The sequence below is a fragment of the Cyprinus carpio genome, chromosome B20, assembly GCF_018340385.1.
Source record: "Cyprinus carpio isolate SPL01 chromosome B20, ASM1834038v1, whole genome shotgun sequence".
NCBI lineage: Eukaryota > Metazoa > Chordata > Actinopteri > Cypriniformes > Cyprinidae > Cyprinus > Cyprinus carpio.
In genome coordinates, this window is record NC_056616.1 from 19828708 (window position 1) to 19852460 (window position 23753).

Here is a 23753-nt window from a genome sequence, read left to right on the forward strand (position 1 = left end):
AAAGTTGCTGTTCTCACTAAAATGTTAGCATATTACCAAAACGAGAAGAAACAAGCATTTCTCAAACAAGATCAAACTTGAAGTTCCCACTTTACCTTGTTGACAGGATCTGAGGCCTTGTCACACATTTGCTGATATATTCAAGAAGTGTGGAACAGGCTGCTTAGGCTGACCTCGGTGTTTAAACTATCATTAATTTGAGCTGGATAACTTCCTGCTTTCATTACTCTTGCCAACAGGGCTGAGATGACAGAAAGTCCCAGTGGCGCCGGGCTGCTGGAGAGGAAGCAGCACTGTGACAACGGCGCCCGAGTCAAACACAAAGGTCAACATCCACCGTGCACCCAAATCCCCCTAGTGCCTGTTAAAACCACAGGACAACGCAAATAGGTTGTGTCACACCATTTCCTCAGGTTTTAAAAGAAAGGTCAGTTTCTGGTGAGGATCATTTAAGATGTTAATTCAGACATATGATCAGTTCTTCATTAAACGTCCTATGTAAGGAAGCCATTCATTAGGATTATGATGACTAACACTGTGCAGCTTCAAACTTGTGTAGGAAATGAAATCAAAGACATAAGCGATAGAAATACAAGGTATGAGGGCAGCCAGAGACCCTTAGCAAATATATGCATCAAAAGAAAAGGTCAAAAGCTTTTGTTTTAAGAATCCCCCTCCACTTTAAGTAATTGTTAGCTTTATATTCCATAGTATAGTCTATTCTTTCAACTTTACAGGGAGGAAATAATCTGGTCATTAATCTTTTAAAGCCACAATCCATCATATCTTCTCCAAACAGCAGACGCTTAGATCTGCTTACCATTGGTTTTTATCTTCCAAAACTGAGAGAAATAATTTTCTCTCTCTCAATCACTCCTCTTTTCTTTCTGTGTTAGTTTGGGGGTTTCTATTTCAGAAACGATCTCTACTGTGTGTAAATGGGGTGCAGGGAGGTACACGCTGAAATGAATATTATTGTCACATCTCGAGCCAGGTCAAATTCCCCACCAAATGTGCAATTTGGGGATGATGCTTGCCACGGAAAATCTGCCTTTAATTTTCTCCACTGGCACACACACTGACATGTGCATGCACACAGCACATGCATACACACACACACACACACACACACACACATACAGATGCTTGCAAAGAGAGAAGAAGAAAGAAAGAGATATTGGGAGAAGCAAGTGCAGAACAGAGCAAACTTATTTATTCTGCTCAATTCTCGGATTTAAATATAGGGCTGTCATGAGACTTGATGAAAGGAAATTAGGGGTCTTTATTAACCAAAGGTATTAATTTCAATACGAGATGCTGTAAAAATAAATTTAATCATCCATACTTATGTGTTAAATGTAAACTCTACGACACTCATTTAGTGGCCGTTCACACAAAACGCCGCCTTAGAGTTTATAAAACGCGATTTAAACTAACATAGCATCTTAAGAATTCAGCACGCAAGCGCTATATGCTAAAAAAAAACATGGCAGCAAAACCATCAAAAATGCATGTCTAGCACATGTTGGTGTAGAAAAACAATTAAAAAGCAGCACAGAAAACAAAATGCGTTATGTGAACCGGCCCCTTTTACACCTTAGAATGCAAAAAAAATCTAAAGATGCATTTTTATTTTAACTTGAGCTCCATGTTTTTAGAACAACATCTTATGCGTAAAAACGTTTATCTGACACGTTTATATAAAAAAGCAATGAAAAGCAGTGCAATGGAATGCAAAAACGCATTCGATGTGAATGCCTTCACAAAGCGAGTATTAAAAGGATATTCCACCACAAAATGAAAATTTGGTCATTAATCATTTACCCCCATGTTGTTCCAAACCCGTAAAAGCTTAGTTTGTCTTTAGAACACAATTTAAGATATTTTGGATGAAAACCGGGAAGCTTGTGACTGTCCCATTGACTGCCAAGTAAATTACACTGTCAAGGTCCAGAAAAGTATGAAAGACATTGTCAGAACAGTCCATCTGCCATCAGTGATTCAATCTGAATTTTATCAAGCGACGAGAATACTTTTTGTATGTGAAGAAAACAAAAATAACGACTTTATTCAACAATTCGTCTCCTCTGTATCTCTCTACATCACCGTAGCGCTATTTTGGAGAACATCCGCTGATGGGGTATCCCTTTAATTTCGGTGCCCATATATGCTGCATGGTTAAATACTAGAATGAAGTGGCTCAATACACCATATTTGCATGCACATCGGTGCTAAATAACCTGAATTATTGTTAAGTAATTAAATTTTTTATATACGGCATAATGTTTTTGGATCCTGTCCATGTCATTTTTTTTTAATCTCAGAACTGAGTTTACTGAGCTGCAGCATTCATCATGAGGGTTGGCACTGCCTACACACAATCCACAAATGCAGACTACAAACAAAGAACTTATTTATGATCAACAAGGTTATGGTAAGAGCATTCAGCCATCCACCTGCAGGCTTTGATGTGAGAACAGGGATTGATGGGATTTTAAAAACTGTATAGTGGTGCAGATGTACAGAACTTCACTGGTAAAACTGGGTCTCCACTTTTACGTACACTAATGAACATAACATTCTGTAACTGTATATTATATCAGACGTGTTTATTAATAATTTTTAAGTCATGTGCAGCACATCTGGAGCCTGTTTTAAAATTTAAAGAGACGATATACGTGACTTTTGAGACATTAGGCTTTAACATTATTAATCAAAAGTATATTTATATAAGACTAGCTCTTTACAAGGGCCTATGAATAAATTGTAACATTTTTCAAGCACGTATCCAGTGAGGCTCGTAAATCATTTGGCTCATAAAGATATGCGCAAGTATTTAAAACTCAGTTTGTTGATGTTTTTATATTGGCATTCACTGAAGGTAAGCGGGCCCAAAAGCCACAGGTGAGCATGACGTCTTGGTTCATATTCAACTCTTACACTAAGGGAAACCCTAGTAACCATCTGTCTGCATTTAATGAAAAGCATTCCACCGCCTTTCGAATTAATGAAATATTACACTGCAATGTTCAAGAATGCCTTTAAACAGGAATTATGCGCCAGTAGACCTGTTTTGGCTTCAAGGGATGGAGCAATTCTCCAGTTTCCCTAGAATCTTTGGTTTCAGAAACAAAGGAAATCCAACTGTAACGTTTATGTCTTCATGTGCTAGAATTATTCTTTCTCAGCTTAATCTCTATTCATTAATCTCTATTATAATGATGACAGTTATTCGTCGCCTTGGAATTATAAGGTTCTATCTGACGGTTTTGTCAAAATTTTGTTATTCACATATTCTGTGACAATTTATTTACATAATATTTGATTATCTACAGAAGTCTATGGAACGCAAAAACTTTGAAGCTCAATATCTCAAAACTGCTCAGAATGGAGATAGAACCTCATGAAAAATAATATTTGAGCTATATTTTGTAGGAACAAAACAATGAGGGCTTCTGATTGAATCACAATTAGGGTGATGGAATCAAACCTGAACTGGCAAATTCATACTAAATACAACAAAAACAACCTCATTTATATAACCAACATACAGTACAGAGAGTCAAATCAATGAATCACTTTTGTGAATCTGTTCATTTACATGAACAGTCTAAATGAACTGATTCACTAGAATGAATTGGACTTTCCAAGCACTACATTAGAGAGCTTTAGGATTTAGGATTAATTGATACACTAAACTAGAATTAATCAGACTTGTCAACTCTATATGAGAGAGAGGATTCACTCAAATGAATCAGACTTTCCAACATGAGAGAGAAAGAGAGAGACAGCCTTTGCTCAAATATTAATACAAAACAGGCTAAGGCTTTATGTGTGATTATTTAAAAAATAAATTGAAAATATAAATTTTCAAATGATTGTTTTTTAATTAGAACTATTTATAAACCAGATAAAATACTTATAAACCAAAACAATCCACAGCAAGTTAGCATTCATTTTTCATAACTGATCATCACTATATCATGATAATTAAATCAGTGTTTTAGCATGTGGATGCCAGACAAACTCACGGACTCCCGTGGATGTCATTGTAATAAAAACTACCCATGTATTGCTTTGTTGTCCAGATGAGGCTTTTCTTGTGTTGGAACAGCAGCTTGTGCTCCAGCCCTGCTGCTCTGAGGGGAGCACAGTGGAATTTGGTGCATTTCCCCTTTTCGTGCACTGGACTATAAAAAAAAAATATGAATATTTGTTTTCAGATTTTTGTATATATATTTTGGTATTTGGTGTTTTTATTTTTGTTTTAAGACTTGGAAGGTTACTTTTTGTATGTGCTTTCTGCCAGACATGAATGATTTTTCTGCAGTCTAAGAAAACTCAAATTTGAAAAGCAGAAAATATTTGGCAGAATGTACTTTGTTAATATGAAGGAATTTTCTGTATGGATTTTTCCACAGGTGTTTTGAATTACACAATGCATTGACTTAACGGTAAGGCTACTGATAATTTTTTGCCAAGAATTTATCTATTTTCCTACCATTTTTTATTTATTTATTTATTTTTATAAAATGTGTGTTCACCTCAAGTTACGAAAGTGCATTTCCTCATACTGTAAATGAATAAACTGACAACAAATTGGCTGTTTGAAATAATTATCATGGAATCTGATCAATGAAATTGACTTGACAAATGAATTGACTTGAATTAACAATGAAAATGGCTATTCTCCTGTGACTCTAAAGGTGTGCTTTAACAAGTCATGGCCACAAGGTGGCCTTAAAATGCTCAGCAAGCAGCAGCCAGCATGACTTTTAGATGGCTGTGGGGGGCAGTGGTCCCATGTCACCCCAAAACATTTGACAACAATTTGTTTATTTCCATGTTGTTGTGGGTACATTTTGAAGTCTGGGCTTGTTTGGTAAATGAACTAGTAACTAACACATAATTATGCTTTTCAAGTTAAGTGTTAAAATGTTTCCTTGCTTACCAAAAAGAGAAACAGAGAACCAAAATATGCTAAAATCTCTTTTCTCAGTGTTCAACAGACTCATGTGAAGCAACAATCTGTAATTATCTTAGAAACAGAATATTAACATCTTTAAACATCTGAGGTTTTAAAGTAAAAAAAAGAAAAGATGTGCCACGTGACCTGAACAAACTCTTTAACTCATCTCTACAACCAGACCAATAAAAGTCCCGTAGCTATGTGAGCTATTCCTTCATTTTCTCACTTTTTTCTTCCTTGTCTTTCTTTTCTCCCCTATTCATGAGAGAGAGAGAGAGAGAGAGTATTCATTCTGCTGTTCCTTCAGTTATGTAACCAGGATGTAACTCCAGTTTTCTTTAAGTAATACATGCTTACATTTATGAGTCTTTTTTAAGGTTTTTGTTCTTAATTCTTCCTTAAAATACTGCCAGAAATGACCAACTGTGTTAAATTTATCCACGTCTTTCTTTAGCACAGCCATAGGAAAGAGCTGGTTCTGAAGATGTTTTTTCCAGTTCATACTGTAGCTACTAATTAAATAGGAAATAAAGGAAAATAAAGTTTTTTTGCCTGATGTCGACGTGTGAATTAATTTTTTTTTTTTTTTTTTGACTTTTTGTTAATTGTATTGTCAATACAGAGTATCTATCTTTAAACACGATGCTATACTCTAGCAGCAACAACCGGGATTTTAAAGCTGCAGTCCAGCGTTTTGCCTCTTTGTCGCCATCTCTGTTTGAAAACCTGCAATTGCAGCTGTTTGCAGAATTATCTTCCTTGTGTGGGTTGTGTGCCGGCACGCTCAAAAGCGGTTGAATCTAATGTTTTGAGGCGTGGCAGTCGGTCACGCACTGGTGTGGATACTTACTGTACTTCACAATCACAGATTCTAGCCTATGTCTTGTAATATATGACCCAAATAAGAATTTTCACCGGATATTGTCATCTGAACAAGTAACAAGCCTGCTACGTTTGTTCTGACCAACTGAGGAAAAAAGCATTGCAATAAACTGCGCTACTAATGGTGATTTAATCTAAAGATCTATTAGCTCATTTCACATCAAACCGTGCAAATTATTATTATTGTTATACTTTATATTGACATTATTAATGTTAACAACATCAGCATTGCATGACTATGTATACATAGCGTGTATATTTCAATTTATGCACGGTCTAATCTCTAATTGTCATGCCATTCAAATTTCATATTAAGAAATTCTTTTAACCCAAAAAGCAAATTATGCTCCTATAGAAGTTGTCTTATAAATACAAAAATTGTGTAATCCCAGGCCATCTGTAATCAGAAGCACATTTAAAACTGGAATATATTTAAATTTCGTTCACATGTGTACACATAAACACATAATCCTTTCAGGATTACAATCCGTCATCAAAATGATAAATTTAATTATTCTAGCTGGTGTGAGAAAATGCTATAAACGAACAGCCACCTGCAGGATCCTCACATGCATTGCCTAGAAGCCAGGTCTGGCCTGGGACAACTTTATGTTTACAGACGTAACTTAATTAAAAAAAAGTGACGTGACATACAGCCTAGTATGGTGACCCATACTCAGAATTGGTGCTCTGCATTTAACCCATCCAAAGTGCACACACACAGCAGTGAACACACACCTGGAGCAGTGGGCAGCCATTTATGCTGCGGCGCCCGGGGAGCAGTTGGGGGTTCAGTGCCTTGCTCGAGGGCACCTCAGTCGTGGTATTGCCGGCCCGAGACTCAAACCCACAACCTTAGGGTTAGGAGTCAAAGGCTCTAACCACTAGGCCACGACTTCCCCAATGACGCAGCAGCATGCTCGAATTTCCCGCAAAAATTTACCAGTACCACTCAGATTAGAAAACATTATTGTAAACTAACTGGTTGTAAATCGGGCTAAAGTAAGGCGATAGTTTTTTAACCAAAAAAATTTATGGACAGCAGCTTTAATCTATCCTGTAGTTTTAAGTGGCTTTATTGGTTTGGATATAATAAATGACAATCCGCTCAACCAATGGCGTGGCTTTGGGGTGGAACTACCTGTTTTTTCTGTCCAATGGTGGACGATGTGTTTGAAACCTGTTTGAAAACATTTTTTCATAAAATTATTTGAAAACAAATAAAGAAACCGAGTCTAATAGAGTTAGGTTATGTTTTTGTATAATAATAACTGTAATAACATTTATGGCGGAAATAGTTGTCATGAATTTTATAGCCTAGTTAGTCAATATCGTCGTTGTTTCAATATCAGTATTTAACCTACACAATAATCCCATTGACCAAAACCGAAATTTTGCTGTAAGTGACCCTATTAACGGCAAACACAAGCACACGGTGAATGCTTATTATTGTAACTAGAGCGGTAAAGGCACAATCAGCACGAGACCCCTTTGATTTGGTTCTCGCGCGTAGCGCAGCATCCCCCGACGCGTGCGATATCCGGAGCGCTGTCAGCAGTGTAGGACCGCGGGGGGTTTTGCTCGCACTGACTCTACACCAATGACAATGAACTGCGCATCCTCATATTGCATTCGAAGCGGAGTCTGGTTTTCTGACATCTGCTACACAATGACAGGTTCATTTACCTTAATTTGACGGTGATCCCACGCGTTATTGTGGGAAATGCATAAGAGATGGACAAATAATATGGACTGGACACCGTCTGTTGAGCGATACCAGAGAGATGCTGAAAGGTATGTCTGCGAGACCTCAGTGTATGAAAACAAGTTTGAGATGCAGTGGTTGTGTTTATCTTATTTTATATCAACGTATGTATAATAAACACGGTTTTTTATGGCGAACTGCTGTTACGTCTCACCTATTTGTTTTTCATGTGTGTCCATGCCACAGTTCAATACTTGTTTGTTTTATAAGCTGCAAAGGGTTACTGAACAAAATAATGACAACAAGACCTCGCTGGACCATCACTTGTCCATTTGTATCCAGTTACATTGATGTGTTTGGATATTAAATCGTCTAAGCCTGAGTTGAAATGTATGTCTGTGTTTGTTCCTGTGGGGTTCAGTGCTTTTTGACAGTTTTTTACATGAATGAAGGATAATTATGCTCGTCTGGCATGTAAGGATACTAATACCACTTATTATCAGGTGTTTGTCTAAGGTGCTGAAACTGCTCCATTGAATTGGCATAAGAACGAAAGGAGGAAGTGATGTCTAACTAAATGTTAGAGAAAATAATATTAGTGTCCAGTTACTTTTCTAGACCAATACATGCACAAATGAATTCTGGCATGCTAGTTTTAAAAATATCAAATGTCTGTATGTCTCTATATACAGTGGTGCTTTTTGGCCCATCCCACCTAAGAGGTCTTGACTTTTTTGACTAAACTACTATTAAAATCATAAAAAAAAATCACAATTTTGAAATAACCTGCCATCAAGTGCACCAGGGAAGCTCTTACAATTACAAATGGGCATTTTTTGCATCACAAACAGATTATGCATTCAATTTGGAAAAATTATATTCGGTATGACTTTGCTTTATGAGTCATGTGCTCCAAACACGTAAATAGGATATTTCCAACTCTACTTGAAGGCTGCAAAATATATACATTTTTAAATAATTTATTTTAAATTATTAAATATTTTTTTTAATTAAGATTCAGTTTAAACAGTAAAACAAATTTAACCTTATTTAACTACCATTTGAGACTGACATTTTTCCTCATTATTGTTATGTCAGTTATCCTGTTTGTTTCTAACAGTTAGATTTGATCTAAATTACATTATTGATGTAAACTAGGAGTAAACTTCAGCTGTTATAGGACATTACCAATGTTCGTAGTCAAAATCTGTGTTCAGGCACATTTGTTTTCTTCTCAAGATTGCTGGTAAATGCTACAGCATATGTGCAAGCAGCTGTTTGATGTTATCTCAATGTCATTTTACTTCTGTTAATATTTTCAGTGCTTGATGAGCAGGAATGTTAAAATGACTTTGATAATGACTTTCTTAGCATTGCATCTGCTTCCTAATGGTTTTCTAATTGTAATTGACATAATATTGTGTCTGCTTCTAATTCTACAATCGCAGATGGACGCGTAGCAAGGAATTGTAGGAGTTATACAACTTCATTAACAGCTTGTAAGAATGTGACAGAGTTAATTACGGAGTCCATCGCCTCCCTACCCCTTACACACAGACGTATATATACAATGAAGGACATGTCCTGTTTCTAATCAGCCAGTACAGGGATTGCCTGGGATTCATTCTACACATATGGCAACCCAGAATTACCCTGTCAGTGCTGCAAATTCATTATATACAAGACATAGAAGCATGAACAATTCCATCAGTGAAATGATAATAATAGCCGTAGCTGGCCCTGCTTACATAGCATGTAATGGTCGGTAAATGTAACCATAACATGCGAGGTCATAGACGTCTTAATGCTTGAAAAAATTTCACCCACATTATGTTTCAAAAATATTATGGGATAAAAGGGTGCTCTGTTGCTATATGTTTATGGTCTATAAAAATACTGGATGTAGTGATGTAATAGCTGTTAGGATCACCTGCTCTGAGGCAAAGTGCTCGCTATGAAAGAATCCACTTTTCTGATATGAAATGGGCTGTTTGCGGTTTAGTTCTAGAGTCCTGTGTGACTTGTGGTTCTCCGTTCGTCGTACACCCAGCAGCTGGTCCTGGGCAGCTGTTCAAACACAGGGATTTCAGATTGAAGGGTGGGAACATAGTGCAGTCTCAGTGGTAATTACAGGGTCACCGTGGCTCCTGGGTTAGATACGTTAGATACTCTTTCGCTGTGGAAATTTAGTGTGATTCCTTTTGTACATTTCGTATTCTTTATCTATCTTTAGTTTTGTTTTCTCCTTGACTGTCAAAGCATCTTTAATCATTCTGTCGAGCTGAGGAGAAACCTCTCAGTCCAAACACAGTCTCATGTTGGCTTGTCTTGAAAGAGTAATGCGTGCCATTTCCCAGGCCTGCAAGAAGACTAACGACAGGCTTAATAAGGAATAAAATGTAGCCGATGAACAGTTAGCAGGCTCATCCCATGTCAATTATTTAACTGGGGGAAGATTTTGCAATTATGTAAGATGCCTGAATGGCATTTCTCGCTCTGTTCTTGGAGTCAGCCTGTACCTTGGAAAAAAAATGTGACATAACTGTTCAGAGAAGCTTCATTTAAAGGGACAGTTCACTCAGAAATAAAAATGATGTCATCATTTATTAACCCTTATGTCATAAAGAGAAGAAATTCAAGACTTTCTGCTAATCATTTTTTGTAATACAATTACAATGAATAGGGACTGAAGCTTTCAAGTTTCCAAATAACCCTAAGCAACCTTTTGAAGTTCTATGATAGGCACAGATAATTATTTAAGTCATTATTTACTGATAATCCTCCCCTCCAGTGACCTGTTAAATGGAATAAAATACTATGGATCTCAATGGCTACCGTCAACTTTTTGGTTACCAACGATCTTAAAAATATCTTCTTTTGTGTTCCCCAGAAGAAAGGAACAGGTTTGGAAAAAGTGAAGGGTGAGAAAATAATGGAATTTTTTTTTTTTTTGGATGAAGTATCACCCTAATGATGACTCATTAAGCCAAGTTGAACTTGAGAATCGAATCAGCCCGTTTTGTGACTAAGAATTATTCATTCATGAATTGAACATTGCGTTCTGTAATACTCTCATAAATGCTGAGAATTATGATGAAAGTAAACATTTTCTGGGATCACCTTCATTTTGGCCTGTTTCTCTGGTTTCTGTTTGACTGCAGAATACCTTTAAATATATAGTTCAAATAAATCTACAATAAAATGAAATATTTCTATTAGATGACAAACATTAACAAAAATAAGAAAAGCTGCCTTGACAACTAAATAAGGTTATGTTAAAAGTACTAAAATAATTATTAAAACTAGTAAAAATACTAAAAAATACTACTAAAAGTACTACTAAAAGTAAAAATGGCTGGTCACATACAGACCAATTTAAGATACTATTTTGGTGCTTTTGTGTCCTTTTTAAAGCTTGAAAGCTTTCGACCTGTTCTTATAAATAGCATTTTACTGTCTTCCAAAATTCCATAAAGAAGCCAAATAGGTTTGGCCGTTTATGAGAATAAGTACATAAATAATGACAAAATTTCCTTTTTCGCCTGAACTATACCTTTAAAACCAGTGTGTGTGTGTTCATTCTAATCTCCATAAAATGTACTATATCACTCAATTTCTCTGTGAGTTTGCATGTAGAATGAAAATGTGAATATTTCTCAGACTAAACTGTTAGGCAACTCATCAGCCACTCCCCTGGAAAACATGTGAAGCAATTTCCATTTCAGTCTCCTTGAGTTTAGTCACAATCACTAGGGATTTTCTAAATCATCACGGAACAAGACAGAGCCTCACAGTTATGTCTGTGCTATGTATTTATTTTTGTCTGTCTTTTACAGCTGACTTAACTTTCAGTCTTTTTGAACTTAGTAACATCAGATTCCTCATCTTCAGCAGCAAGAGATAATCTTCTTAAATGCTGTGTTTTACCTACAGACCTGTCTGAGCCTGTGTCCCTCTCTCCTCGCCCCTCCTCTCAGCTCACAGACAGTAACAGCTAGGGGCGAATAGCCCATTTACAAGTTAAAGGATGCTCCTCAAGCCTGGGCAGGAAGGCCCAATGTGGTTTGTAGTTGAAAACCACACGCACACACCCTCCTCCCCCCACATACTCAGAGAAACCTGTTGAGCGTGCACGAACAGATCATTCTTTCAGGGCAAGCCAGTGGCACTCTGTGTGTGTGTACCCTCACCTCTGTGCTGTTTACCACTTACCAACCCTGTATATGTGTGTTTCGCTGACTCCCGGTCTGGCCTTGCCACGTCAAATGACCGTCTCCAGCCTGCCGTCCAGAGAGAAATAGCAACTTTGCCCTGCATGTGTGTGTGTGTGTGTGTGTGTGTATGTCTGTGTTTGGTTGGACTCCTGACCAGCCTGGTCTTTGGAAATGAAGATTTCTTCACTAAAACACTGGATTGAGATCAGAGCCACAGAAGAGAGTCTGGCTTTTTCCCTCTTTAGGAGCTGAGTTTGTTCCTGTCTGTTCTTTTTCAACTTTCAACTCGTGTGGTTTGGATGTCGCAAAGATGAGTGGATTTCTGTATCGTGGCAGGTAAGCTATTCCCCTCTAACTGAGCGGGAAACATATACTTCAAAAGAGAAAAGACAGCTTGATTTCTGTTTTTGAGGAAATTGTTGTTGTATTACACAGTGTTGTGTTTGGGATTTGTTTGCTGAGTTTGAATCCAGGCATAACTTGCAGTAATTTGAAAAATGTGGGAGTACAATGTCTAAAATCATGAGTGAATGAAGTACAGAAAGTTCTTTCAATGCTATTTATGTTTATGCAACTCCGAACGCATGGGAATACTAAACTATGCCCCTCCGTTTATGCAATACCACTGTTTAAACAGCATTCACATTTGAGCACACCATTTGTCAGTGTGGGGGAGTTGATTTCTCAGCTGACCACTAGCGTGATTATGAGTGACCTAGAGCAGGTTGTCATGACTCAGGGATCGTCTTGGCAAGTGAAGCTATATTGGGCATGTTTTGTCTGTATGCGATGAAGCTGAATTGTAATGTTTCCTTCTCCATGGAAAATCTTACTGCAATGGTGGCTGTTTAGAGAAACAAAGAGGAACGTTAGAAGCTCATTAGCATAGGCCCATCCCCCATGATATGCACACCTTAGTGTGTGGATCGTGCCGACATGGTGAAGTTGTTGACACCCTTGGTCAGCGGTGTGGGAGACCATCTGTTTTATGTTCCTTTTGCTTGCTGAACCCCTCTGTCTGTCGCTCTCTGTGGGGCAATAATGTGATGTGAGATGGATGTTCTTTGGCTTTTAGGAGACTTTTAAGTGGTTTGATATGGATCGTGTTAATTAGGCGCCTGTTTCTTTGTCTCTCACATCAAAGTGAGGAAATTAAATGGTCCCATCTATCACACTTCTGTCTTATACTCCTGTATTATGATCTGAACCCGTTTATCTGATAGGTGTTAAGAGCTCATGTGCGACAGTCATCATCTATAATGGGACTTTAGGAAGTAGCCAGGGATATATAGTTTGAATGTGGTATTGAAAATATATGATAATAGTGTTCCTGTGGCTCAGTGGTAGAGCATTGCGTTAGCTGCACTAAGGTTGTGGGTTCAATTCCCAGGGGAACACATGTAGGTAAAAAAAAATGTTAGCCTGAATGCCCTGTAAGTTGCTTTGGATAAAAGCCTCTGCTAAATGCATAAATGTAAATAATAGGAAGACTAACATCATGTATTAACATTTGCTGGGTGTAGCTATGTTCTGTTTCCAAAGCAATAAGGATCTGTATTGCATTTGTTATATCAAGTGGTAAACTGGAATGGTGGTTTTCAAATAGATTTAATTTTTCTATTGATTGTGATTGTGATGAGTGATTGCCAAGTGGGGGTAGATGTACCCTGGGGGTACTTAAGCAGGTCACAGACTAAGATTTTTCCTTTGATAAAATTGTAAAACAGTATAGAAGTAATCTAATTTGGTGTTAATAAAGCAGCACATCAGCCTGATACCATTCAAAAAAATTTTCACAAAAGACATTTAGCAGCACAATTGGTTTCCACAGTGATAGGTGAAATATTTATTGAGCACCAAATCATCATTTTAGAATGATTTCTGAAGGATCATGTGAAGACTCGAGTAATTCTCAGCTTTGCAGTCACAGGAATAAATTATATTTTAAAATATATTAAAACATGCATTAAAACAGTTTATAAAATTTCTAATAATATTACTGTTTTTACTGTGTTTTTGATTGGTAAGCATAAGAGACTTCTTTACAAAACATACAAAAATCTTACGAATGAACATGAGATAAAAAGGGTTGAGAAACAATGCAAACCATTTTGCATTTACAGCATGTTGCTTCCAGACAAACATGCATTTGTTGATATGTGAAAAATTCAGTTTACATCTTAGTGAATGAGCCATTTAAAATCTGCATTGCATTCAGATGTTTGCGATATTTGAGACATGTGAGCATGGGAGAGCATCATCTTACCATATTATCCTATTAGACTGTCACTTACATAAAATAAGCCTTTTACTGATGCAGCAACAAACAGCTGATTCTTAGCTGCCTCATGACAACAGTGTAATGGCATATGAAAATTGGGAAAAATATTAAGCAGCACAACCATTATTAACATTGATAATAATATGTGTTGTGATCAGCAAATCAGCATATTAGAATGATTTCTGAATGATTATGTTGCACTGAAGACTGGAGTAATGGCTGTTTAAAATTCGGGTATGTTAAAAAAAGTTATTTTAAGTTGTAATATTTTACACTGTTACTGTTTTTACTGTACTTTTGATTAAATAAAATAAATAAATATGTTAAATAAATAAGGTTAAATAAAATGATTAAATGCATCTTCGGTAAGAATAAGAGACCTCTTTCAGAAACCTTTTAAAAAATCTCATTGACTTTTGAATTGTAGGTTATGTAAATACATAATTGCAATGTGGTACTATATGCATGTTATTATAGGCTTGGCTTAAAACCGAAGGTTCCTTAGCCTGAAAAAAGGTTGAAGACTGCTAGAATATACAATTACAAAATCAATGTCATTCGAATATAGCACTCTAGCACTGAGTGCATGTGTAAGATGAGTCTGTCTCAAATGTCCTTGTGTCCATTTGTGCTGATGATCTGCAATCTGAGCAGCGTTTTAGAGTCTGTGGGCACCAATCAATAAGAATGTGTTTAGCAGATTAAATATTAATGTTTAGAGGAACTGCACTCAGAAAGCATTAGGAATTCTCTCTTGTATCAGAGAATGGGGCAGAATAAGGAGAAAGGTACTTTATCAAATTTATGTTATCCCACAGCTTGTGTCAGCATTATCATTATGCAATTATATAACCTGTTATTATAATCGCATTACTATAATTAGCATTGCGTTACTGAGAAGCCCAAATAATATTTGTTTATTAGTAGTACAACTGACTGTGCTGTCCCAACAGATACTGACATTGCAGTCTAGTTTTACAACATCATGTCTGTTTGATAAGAGCCATTTTTTCTTTGTTTTGTGTAAGATGGTATAAAAGACTAGACTACTTGTCATCTCACAACAAATGTGAAGCAGATGGATGGAAAAGGTGTGTGAAATGGAAATATATTTGGCATTTTAACTCTTCTCACTAATGCCAGAAACAGAACAAGACAGTCATTGTTTATCAGTAAAATTACACAAGCCTGCTTCTTTAAATATGGCTGGAGCCTAAAAACATTTTTTTTGTAAAAAAACTTATATGGGTCTGAACTTATCTAATGCAGTATGTTCTCAGAAACAGATTGAACTGATACAAGAGGGCAGATATTAATCTTTTCTTGTATTTTCAGACACTATAATGGACATAAAGCGGCCCGGCCCAAGAGCATGATCGATATGTGCGGTAAGTATATTAAATTCATTGGTAGATCTTCAATTTTACACTAAAGATGTAAATGTGTTGTTATTTTTAATGCTATGTCACAATACAGTTCCACAAATGTCACTTTATGATGTGCTTAAAGGGGTAGTTCACCCCAAAATTTGTTCCTCACCCTCATGTTGTTCCAAACCTTTATAAATTTCTTTCTTCTTTTAAATGAAAAGAAGATATTTTGAAGAAAGATAAAATCCTACAGCAACTTGAGGGTGAATAAACAATGAATTTTCTTTTCTCTTTCCCGCAGTACAATCACTGACTTTTTAATAGACTAAGCCCAAATTTTACCGAAACAACTTGTTTTGTCATAAACCTGAGTTTCAAAACACTGTAGCAGTGACGTTCTGAAAAATGGAGTCGGTCTGCATTGTTGAGTTGCTTCTATCTGGATATTAAATGACTCAAGCTCTTTCATAAAGATGGAATCATCTCAACCCCATCCCCCCCCCCCCTTCTCAGATAAACACACATACAGTTTATTTCTGGAAATATTTATGAGTTGCTAATAAAAACATAAAGATAACGCACATACAGTTTATTTCTGGAAATATTTATGAGTTGCTAATAAAAACATAAAGGTAACGGCTTAATTATGTTTAAGTAAAAGTTCCAGAAAACCTTGCTGTAAGCGTGTTTGACATTTCTCTGGCACAGTAAATGTGTAGTACAGCAGGCCTGTGCCATGCACTCGTCTCCAATACACCCCCAGGCACACGTCCAATACACATCACTGGCACATATTAAATAAAAGTCCTTTAATAAGCTTTAATGAGGCCATGCCATGGTTTTAAAAAACTGCAAGAAGATTGGGCCTTGCCAGTGTTTCTGTGATTATGCCCTGTAGGGACTCTCTTCTTCTCATGCTGGGGAAAAAACACATAATTTTAGCCCTGTTCTTGGAACCTTTTTTTTTTGTAATGCTTTGGCACAGTTCTGCTCTTATGTATGTGGATATTTGTGTAAGATAGATCAGATATATAAATAAATTAAAAAATAATGTAATGTAATATAGGCCTAATGTTTATTTGCCTTTAATGCTGACATGGCAATAAAATAAACAAATAATAGTAATAATAATAAATATAAAAAAAAGATAATATTTTATAATATATATTTGACATGACTATAGCCTTTTAATGCTGACATGGCAATAACATTAACAAATAAAATGTATAATAAAGTAATAAAAATTAAGGATAAACTAAAAGTAATAATAAAAATGTCTGATTTTATAAACAGAATATTATATCTACAAATGATATCTTTTAGGCATAATTCTATCTTCTGGCCCACAGCATCCAGTTTCCCTAAAAAAATAAAAGTATTTTTTCTATAAACATTCTAACTGGTGGTTGTATTTTAACAGAGTCCTCCAGTGATGACGCTGAGAAGAGCTCTGTTTTGCAGACGCATAGCCTGAGAGAGTTTGAGCAGGTAGGTGCTTACTTTCGTTTGCCTCAAAATGAGCTTTTGCATGCAACTGCAAGCCTGTGAAAGCCATTTGTCAGGCCTCTGACTGGTTTTCACTGTGTTGAGAATGTGAATCTTTGGCGTTTGCCTGCAGATATGGTGAACAAGTGAACTAGTTCAAGGGCTTGCTTAAAACACAGATGTAAATACTGTAATTGATTTTTTAGCCTAATCAGAACCATTCTCTTGGTGCATAGCTAATCGCTCCTTGTATCAGTTCTGACATGTTAATACTCCATCAAGCTGTCCTAATTCATTTTGGGAACGGCAGCTAGTGAACAACATCACTATTGACATGTTCTTTCAGCTCGTTGTCCTGTCTAATCAGATTTACCCATGTTGTTGTCCAGTAAACACAATGGAATCCATCTAGAGTCTCAACAACTACATGTGTATGTGCACAGCCGAGTAAACCTTCATATGGTTTTTGTAGTGTTTTTTATGTGATTTCCATAAAACACACTCTGGACAGAGCAGGATCTGGAATGTCTGCTGTACACACACTGCTGTGGTTTATCTGTATGTGAAATGCTTTCTGGGAAGGGAGCCAGCCTATTATGGCTGTGATATAACTTCAGCCTTGCTACCTTCAATTACGAGAGGCCTGTGTGAAAGACTGCAGTTTTTTTCTTAGGAAAGTTTTTGGAGTGTGTAAGGTTTTGTGAAGAACATTTCACGAAGACGCCACAGAATAAGATCACAATCCACTGATAAGAATGTCATAAGACATCTCAGTACTCCATAACAAAATGCTTGACAAACATTTTAAGTTGTGTTAGCTACTGTTTTATGACCCACTTAATTTGAAACTGAGTTACTCAGAATTTTCCGCAGCTTCATTTTCATAAATCTGCATATTCGTTGCTTCATAATGAAGAAATCTCATGTGATGCTTTCCAAAACTGCTGTAGTTGAAACTGGCCTGTTTTTTTAAGGGCTGGATGAAAATGTAAGATCTTTCAAATCTATGATATAATCTTTTTATGTATTATATTTATTATATTTTTGAAATGTAACATATTTTATGTAAACTTAAAATCTATTTTTTTTTCAGGATATTCATGATCTTAATTTGTTCTTTGTTTATTATTCCTAATTCTTAAATTAAGTTTTTTAATCTTGAAGTTCTTTTATGCTATCCCTTTGTCAGTGAACACTGTAGTTTCATTTACAAAGAAATTACTCATATCCGCTAGTTCTTTTTAGTGAATCAAATACATAAAGCACAAGCAGTGCAGTCTGATTCTTGTTATGAATGGCTCAAACTGTTGAACAATTTGAATCAGTCTGAAATATAATTTACAATATTAACCAAGAAAGATTTTTTTCTATACAGGTATATATTAGAATATATAATAGAAATTGTTGCAGAAATATAGCCTACTCAAATTAGAATTGAATCAAATTGAAATATGAACTGAATCAAATTATGTTATCTGTGTTGTTACCTATTTCTAATGTTTTTACTTATCACTGGTGTACTTTTGCTAATGTTGTGTACCATTTATCTTTTATTTGTGATGTTCCTTTGTGTTGATGTGTATGTGAGATTTAAACGAGTAGTGATCGTTTCTCCATGGATGAAACATTTGTGTTGTTGATCACAGTCGGCCTCTAGCCTATTTTCCGCAGATCTGTCAACTGGAAGAGCCAATCGTTTGCACACTAGCTTGGAATATGAATCTGCCAAAATAGAATTTGTAACTGTCAAACATCTTGCTGGGGTGTGATTGGAAATCAAAATGCACTTCTTCAAAAAGCCCTTTTTGCTGCATTTAAGAAATTGAAAGCATATGGTTGCCTGTTTTTTGTACCGACCACAAAGGCCATTTAAATTGATATAAAAAGATGGCTTGTGCACTATTAAAACCTCAGTACAAATTACAATTGCTAATCTGTTATTTTGCCCTTATTTTGAAGGCTTGGCAGAAGTGTGGAGATTTTGACAGGCTCAGTCAAGACCTGATCATTGTGGCTTGGCCCTCCGTGTACCTTTCAGCAAGTTGTTGCAAAATTCTGAAGGAAACGGACAAACAAGAGCTGGTTTTGTCTTTCTAGATTCTGTGCTTTTTGCAGCACTTCTTCACTTAGGTTCTCTTTAGATAGAAAATAGGTCAAAATTTTCTGCATGATGAGCAACACATGCCTTGAAGCATTCATGCTTTTTTGCTCTTCATGTCTGATTAATGTCACAAAGGCAAAATGACTGAGGGTTTAATTGCAAATTATTACTAAAACAATGCCATCAGAGGGAATACACAAAATAATAAATGTTATTAACAAGTGGTGTATTCAAGTGCATTTTTGTCTTTTTAGGGAATTGTTTCAGTATTATTACCAAGCATGCTGGATATCATAGCCTACTGGTTCATATCTGCTTAGTCAGAACTGGTATAATCACTTACATATGGCCTTTCTCTCCCAATTTGTTCATATGGAAAGCTATCTTTTGATATTTTTTTTTTCATCTTTCTCTCATCTCATTCAAATTCATCTGGATTGTTGGGTTATTATTCTCTGACATGTGAGTGATATTTGATACAGTCAGTCTAAATTGCTTTCATTTCCAATATAGCAGCTATATAGAACCTAGAAGGAGGAGGTGGAAGGAAATGTTTAAGATTATGGATCTTGTGTGGGAGGTTTTTTGTTAGATTTTGGGCTTTGGAAAGCGCATGTAGCCCCATGAGTGTCTTGCACTGCCCTCTACTGGTTTGTTTTACTATGGCTTATATTTGATCCACCCCCTGACCCCATTTCCTTTTCCTTTTCCCCCCACACTCTCACTGATCAGCACTATTAAGCATACAGTGAGAGAACTGAGGCCAGACAGCTTAATTCGAGCCAGATCTTTGTAGTAAATCAGTGGTCCGCATCAGAGGGACAGAGCCATCATGCTGTGTAAATTATGGAGACAGTCATGGATGATGATGATAATGTAGTGTTTGATCTAATCTGCACCATGTCTGTCTACAGATTGGATGCACCATGTTAATTTACTGAGGGTTTTCTACTGTATTCTATTTGCTGAATCCTCACAGATCACCACTATATGTTGTGTATTTTGTTGCATTGTGAAGTATCAGAAAGACTGCAGTGATGCAAGAAAGAAATTGGGTATCTTGGCAGTAAGGCGGTCCAATACCAAATCGATAATAAACTAAAATATGTAGCAATATCACACTTTCTGCTCAAACAACTATTCACATTTTTGTATTCACTATGGTGTTTAAAAAACAACATCACAATGCCAAAAAAAAAAAAATGTTTTGCATTTTAATATGGACCAAAACATGCCAGCCCAGAAACGATAACTATATTGATTAAAAACTCAGTTTTTATTGTTTTTTATGTTTGTGTACTTTTGCACTTTAACCTTTTTGATGCATTTTTACTTTATACATTTTTATTGTATTTAAATATTAGAGGTTATTTTTGTTATTTGTAAAAATTATACTTGTTATTTAAAGGACAGCAGGTTAGGATTAGGGTTTGTTTATATTATCTATCTTTTTAACCAGTTTTTGTAATGTAATTCTATGACTATGATAAGAGCTTCAGCAATTATCATGATTTGAAATGTTGATACTATAACATGCTTAGTACCTTAAAAAAGATTAAAGCATTATTTACTTTATGTGCAACTTTGATGTGTTGTTGAAAAATACCAACACATAATTGTTACATGTTCATTAATTATAATTATATTAATATTAATTACCTTCTCTTTTCAAAAAATATGTAAATTAAAATTAACAGTTTGTATTGTGGTATCAAATTTGATATTGGGAATTGTGAAATCAGTACAAATATTTAGTATTTTGACAAGCCTGATCTGCAGTAAAATGTCTGAGACCACATTAAAAATACAAGATTTAAAATCTAATTTAAAGCTGCAAGCAAACAGAAGTTTTGAGTTTTTGGGAAAAAAAATGAAAGCAAACTTTGTGGAGAAAAATGAATTGGAAATTTACACTATTTCTACATTATTAATTAAATAAATAAATTGTGGATTTGACCATGTGAATTCCTTTACTGGAGGACAAACCAAATATTAAGAAATGCTGAATGAATTGACTTTTAATTTTCAAATGAACAATTTAATTACTAAAATTGCTATGCTAATAATATGATTTGTAATGAAAATGTATTGTATGAAATTAGATATGTTTTCACTGTAATGGTCTCATACTTTTGGATCCCACTGTATGTTTGAAGCCGCCTGGCTTGAGTTCTGGCTTTAGATTTCAAACTTTTGCTGTAAAATCATCTGTATTTTGAGCTGTATGCACATTGTTCACAGACTGAGTATTGTGTGTATTTCCCAGAGGAAGTGTGTGTCAAAGTATCTGTGTGCGTTTATAGCTATATGAGTGTGCATGATTGATTTTGAATTCTTAAGCCATCCCCTGTCTCCATTTCAATATTTTTATTATTCCTTGAGGCCATATGGGACCAATTACAAACAAAATATGCAGGGAGGGGCAAGAGCCATATTTTATGAATTGCTTCAGCACTTAGTGGCAGACCTAATGCAGCAATTATTGTACAATAAAGCAAAGACGTTAACTGAGGTCAAAGAACCAGCAAACCGAACTGTACTCTGTAAATCTTGACAGTCGCTGGCCAAATTGCATGGCAGAGCTGGATAAAAAAATGAAGAAACATTCAAATTTACAGATTTAATGAGACCTCAGATGATAAATGAGCTGCGGTCGGATTCCTGAATGACAGAAAGATCGGCCGAGCCTTTTTTCCATATTCAAAATGGCTTTTAAATCATGAAGCAAACTTTTCTTAATTAAATGTAACCTGTCTTTTGTGTATGCCAGCACTCATATATCAGTGTAGTGAGTCACTAGGAGTGCGTACTTTAGGCCAGACCCGTGACACACAACTCTGTGCTCTGACCCACTGACTGCCTTTGGGTCTCTTCTACAAAACAAAATCGACTTTGAAGCGAGAAAAAAAAAAGGTTTTATGTATTTATTTTTATTCAACTTCTGTATTGCTATGCATACAGAGATCTCAAAGAAATGTTTAATTATGTGGACCAGCTGTTTTCATGTATTTCTTCTCAGGGCTTTTTTTGAATGATAACTTCTAATAACTGATAACTTAACTTTAATTTTTTTTATTTAATATTTATTTTTTTTTTTTTATTTGTTTGTGTTTTTTTTTTTTGTGGTTTTTTTTGTGTTGGTTAGTGTATGTATATAATTGATAAATAATTATTGTCGTATGTTTTTTCAAATATAAATATATGTTTATTAGTGCTGTCAAACTTTTAATCATGATTAATCACATACAAAATAAAAGTTTTTGTTTGCATAATATATGTGTGTGTTCTGTGTCTATTTATTATGTTTTTATATATAAATACATGTTTATTTTATATTTTGAAAATATTTTTTAGAGTTTATATTTATATTCATATAATTTATATTCTAAATAAATAAATTTAATATATAAACATAACATATTTTTCTGAAATATATACATGCCTTTGTGTGTATTTATATATACATAATAAATATACACAGCATACATATACTTTGTAAACAAAAACTTTTATTTTGGATGCGATTAATCACAATTAATCGTTTGACAGCACTAATATTTATATATTTAAAAAGTTATTATTTTTTGTCAATATCCCACACCCCTAGCTCATTGTTAATTTGGGTATAGCAGATTTCGTCTCTTTTTTAATGTTAATGTTAAATCCGTTTCTACTCCAGATGTTTTGCTGTTGGGTTCTTCAAACAGCTCTGTTTTGTTCCAGTATTTGGTGGTTTTCTCATTCATTCCATCTTCTGTTTCCTTGGCCCACTCAGGTTTTGCAGTTTATGCAGTTACATTTTCTGACATCTTGCCAGTGCTCAAATGTTCTTTAGTTTCTCTGTCTACACCGTGCTTGCGCTCTGGCGTGGTAGTGTGGAATGGTAATAATACTAATTTCACCAGGGGCACTCTTTCCTGGGGGAAACTTAAAGGCCGTGAGATCATATTTTGAGATCTCGGTCCAGTTTTGACATCAAACACACAGGCCTGTATGTTCTCAGGCGAGGCCGTAATCCGATTTTTTTTGTATATATAACTTATGTTTTATTTAGTTAGCTAGATTGAGTTTGTTTGTACCCTGTGAAAATATTCTAACTGCCTATGAAATACAAGAATTGAACCATCAAACCCTTGTTAAAGCACTCAGAGCTCAGGGGATGATTCTGTGCGGTGGAAGCTCAGGGCTGTTATGTGTTCTGGCTGGTTTTGTAGAAACGGTGGGCCACGACAAGCCTGGGAGGATGGAATAGCGGTGTTTGTAAATACCACTCCAATTATCGGTAATGCAGCAGTAATAAGAACCAGATGAACGTTTATTTAATTTGTCAGGAAGGTAAAATTAAGAAGAGCAAGGCTCAGAGTCATGGAGCCACACTGAGTCCGTACGGTTCTCCTGCGCCAGTGTGTTTGTGTTATTCTTGTTGATATTTTAAGGCCATAATCAAACATTTAGCTGGTCAGGAAATGCCGGGGGTTGACTTACTCTGTCTAATTGTATTTCAAACAATTTTTCCACTTCTCCTAAATTAAGCATACAACTGAGACAGAATAAATCAGACAACGATTGTTTTATTCTGATTAAGAATTGTTTTGTTTTTCTACTTAAATCTCAATCCAATTAGACTCTGCCATGTTTTTTTGTTTTGTTTTGTTTAGTTTTTTCCTGAAGCTTCAATATTCACAAGAATCATATAAATTTGCACAGCACCATTTCTGGGTATGGAGTTCTGACCATAACCATTTA

General features: G+C 35.6%; 1 protein-coding gene across 3 annotated transcripts in view; it reads left to right on the plus strand.

Annotated features, from left to right (window-relative positions):
• The first annotated feature begins 7410 nt into the window (after positions 1-7410).
• The window catches only part of LOC109078253 (myomegalin-like), a 64687-nt gene continuing 48344 nt past the window's right edge, over positions 7411-23753 (plus strand). Inside the window, exons 1-3 of one of the 3 annotated variants that reach the window (XR_006157505.1) lie at positions 7411-7645; positions 15387-15439; positions 16842-16909. The gene's annotated coding sequence lies outside the window, so the exon portion shown is untranslated. Of the gene's footprint in view, positions 7646-11680; positions 12107-15386; positions 15440-16841; positions 16910-23753 lie in introns of those variants that run through there. The other 2 variants (XR_006157502.1, XR_006157503.1) reach the window with 2 other exon arrangements.